Below are 4,049 nucleotides of genomic sequence, written 5' to 3' on the forward strand. Positions count from 1 at the left end.
GGCAACTTGGTGAGACCTCATCTCTACCAAGAAAAAAAAAAATTGGCCGGGTGTGGTAGCGTGCGCCTGGAGTTCCAGCTTCTTGAAAGGCTGAGGCAGAAGGATCGCCGGAGCCCAGCAGGTCGAGGCTGCGGTAGCCAGGAGCAGCCACTGCACTCCAGTCTGGGCGACAGAGTGAGACTCCAGCTCAAAAAAAAAAAAAGCATTCTGGATCCTTTGACTTCCTGAATAAAAAAGCCTGGAGTGTTTACCCATGAATTTCAGGATATAGACAAAAATATCACATGCATCCTGCATGAAATGTAGTCTCACTCTTTTCACCCAGGCTGGAGTGCAATGGCACATTCATAGCCACCACACCTCAACCTGCTGGACTGAGGCGATCCTTCTACCTCAACCATTCAAGTTGCTGGAACTATAGGCACGTGCCACCATGCCTGGCTACTTTTAAAAAAAAATTTATTGTAGTGATGAAGTCTCGCCAATTTGCCCAGGCTGGTCTCGAATCCTCTTGCCTCTGCCTCTCAAAGTTCTGGGATTACAGGCATGAGCCATTGTGCCTGGCAACAGTTAATTACTAATGCTTCATGCCTGAAAGAGAGTGATGTTACCAGTGTGTTTATTAAAGAGCTATTTTTTGTTTCTGATAAAAAGGAGAAGATTTTATTAAGCATTTGGAGAAAATTACAACCACAAAATTGCACATTGCTACAAGAATGAAAGGCTATTTTCAACATACTTCAGAGTCTGTGTAATTTATGCCACTACAGGAAATATCCTCTCTGTTTCAGAGAGTTTAAACAAAGTCAGGATGGTTATCACTCTGCTTTCTGCAACCTAAATATTGTTTCTGAATTAAAATGGCTGATTTCAGTTTAGTCTCTGCAGACTGTGATAAAGCCAGAATGAAAATGACCTAGTTTTATCTTCATAGCAATAGAGCCTTTTGAAATCTGCTCCTTCCATAACTTAACATCTTTTTAACTTGAAATAATGTTTACTTCCAGGTAGCAATATTATTTCTATGTAATAATGGATTTTTTCCAGTTAACACTTCACTTGGTTTCTGATCTCAATATTTAATAGTTAATACATAAATAAGGTTCCAGAAGTTGGTCTGACTAAGCCCTTATGCTCTGTTTTCTTGGCAAATAGATAATTTGCTATCAAGATTGTTTGCTATGATATATAATGATTATCATATAAGTGATCCTTTCTTTATTTATATGATTTTCTATGAGCACCCTATATATTAGAGTCATAAAGCATTGCTAGAAGCATATAGAAAAAAAGTCTAGTCCACACCCCTCATTTTATATATCAGGAAGTTTCTTACCTGGCAGGTGATTCTATATTTAGTTTGTCTGGAAATAAGGAACTTATAATGTATCAGTGATTTTCTTTCTTTCTTTTTTTTCCTTTTAATTATTTTTTTATTTTAAAGATGTGGGGTACAGTTCAGGGCTAGGTATACAAATGTTAATTATGCAGTTACCCTTGTTAATGAGGTGTGACCCCCCTTCCCCAGGCAGACTCCCACTACTGCCAATCCCGCTTCCCCGCCCCCCTCTTGTCAGTTTCCCACTACATCAATGATTTTCAAACAATATTTTGGGGAAACAGTGGCATCCTCTCCCTGCAAACACAAGCATGTTCATGTACCCCCAGTAAAAACATCCACATGCCCTAGTCTTGCTTTCTTCGTATCAGATCACTTTTATTTTGGGACTCTATATTTTGGGTTTTATATAACATTGTTTGATGTAAGGATTTCACTGCAAAAAAAATAGGAAAACTATAGTCAAGATGCTTAATAAGGCTTCTTAGGGCTCCGGCACCAATGATACATAGTAAATAACATATAATTTGTATGAAGTATGCATTCATGATCTTTTATGTTGCAGTTTGGCCACAGTGGAACTTTTTTTTCCTTTTATTTTTAGTTGGCACATAATAATTGTACATATTTATGGGATCCAAAGTGATATGTTGGTAGGTGTATACAATGTGTAATGATCAAATCAAGGTAATTACCATATCTATTACCTCAAATATTTATTATTCCTTTGTGTTGTGAGCACTCAATAATTCTCTTGACCGGGCACAGTGGCTCAAGACTATAATCCCAGTACTTGGGAGGCTGAGGTGAGGGGATTGCTTCAGCCCATGGGTTCGAGAACAGCCCAGGCAACTTGGTAAGACCTCATTTCTACAATAAGGCAAAAAAATTATCGGGGTGTGGTAGTACGCACCTGTAGTTCTAGCTACTTGGAAGACTGAGGCAGAAGGATCTCATGAGCCCAGCAGGTTGACGCTGGGGTGTCTATGAGCATGCCACTGCACTCCAGCCTGGGCGATGAAGTAAGACTCCAACTCAACAATAATAATAATAATAATTCTCTCTTCTAACTTTTGGAAAATATATAATAAATTATAGTTAGCCACATTCACCCTATAGTGCTGCAGAACACCTACATTTATCTCTCTTATCTAGTTCTAGTTTTTTATCTATTAGCCAACCTCTTCCCATTCTCTCTTCCCTCTTCCCTTCCTAGCCTCTAATACCCACAGTTCTACTTTCTACTTCCATGAACTTAAAAAAAATTTTTTTGACTCCTACCTTTGAGTGAAAACATGGCATTTATCTTTCTGTGCCTAACTTATTTCACTTAACACAGTGTCTTCTAGACTTATCCATGTTGCTATGAATGGCAGAATTTCATTCTTTTCTATGACTGAGTAGTATTCCATTGTTAATGTATACCACATTTCTCTGTGTGTTGGTGGATATTTAGGTTGATTCTGTATCTTAGCTATTGTGAATAATGCCACAATAAACGTGAGGGAGCAGGTATCTCTTTGCTATATTGATTGCCTTTCCTTTGGAGAAATACTCAGTAGTAGGATTGCTGGATTATGTGGTAATTCTATTTTTATTTTTTTCATGGAAACTTTTTACTGTTTTCATAGTGGCTGTGCTAATTACATTTCCACTAACAGTGTATAAGAGTTTCCTTTTCTTTACATCACCACCAGCATCTGCTTTTTTCTCTTTTTGGTAGTAGCCATTCTAACTGGATAAGATGATAGATACTTCATTGTGCTTTTGATTTGAATTGCTTGATAATTAGTGATGTGGAGCATTTTTTCATGTATCTGTTGTTCATTTGTATACCTTCTTTTTTTTTTTTTTTGAGTTGGAGTCTCACTCTGTCGCCCAGACTGGAGTGCAGTGGCCGCTCCCAGCCACTGCAGCTTCGACCTGCTGGGCTCCGGCAATCCTTCTACTTCAGCCTTCCGAGTAGCCGGAATTACAGGCATGCGCTACCACACCCGGCTGATTTTTTGATTTATTGTAGAGATGAGGTCTACAGCTTGCCGAGGAGGGTCTCGAACCCGCGGGCTCAGGCAATCCACTCACCTCAGCCTCCCAAAGGCGTGGGATTACAGGCTGAGCCACCGAGCCCGGCTGTATACCTTCTTGTAAGGAATGTTTGTTCATATCCTTTGCATACTTTTTAATTGGATTATTATTGTTTATTTATTTGGTATTAGATGCATAGTTGGCAAGTATTTTTTACCATTCTTTAGGTTGCTTCTTAAGTCAGTTGATTGTTTGCTTTATAGAAACTTTTTAGTTTTATGTAGTGATTGGCCATTTGTCTGTTTTTGTTTGGGTTGCCTGTCCTTTTGAAGTTTTAGCTATAAAATCTTTGCCTGGACTAGTGTCCCAAAGCGTTTCCCTTATGTTTTCTTCTAGTAGTTTTATGGAGTCTTATGTTTAAATTTTAATTCATTTTGAGTTGATTTTTGTATGTGGTGATACTGGTCTAGTTTCATTTTGCTATGCGTATACAGTTGTCCCAGCCCCATTTATTAAAGAAGGTGTTTTTTCCCCAGTTGGCCTGCTTGCCTTTCTTCCTTCTTTCCTTCCTTCCTTCCTTTCAAGATAGGGTCTCACTCTGTCTCCCAGGATGGTGTATAGTTGGGTTCACTGCCTCCTCAAACTCCCGGGCTCAAGCCATCCTCCCACCTCAGTTTTCTGGGTA

The sequence above is a fragment of the Carlito syrichta genome, unplaced genomic scaffold, assembly GCF_000164805.1.
Source record: "Carlito syrichta isolate Samal-C Ts95f unplaced genomic scaffold, Tarsius_syrichta-2.0.1 Scaffold302938, whole genome shotgun sequence".
NCBI classification, from domain to species: domain Eukaryota; kingdom Metazoa; phylum Chordata; class Mammalia; order Primates; family Tarsiidae; genus Carlito; species Carlito syrichta.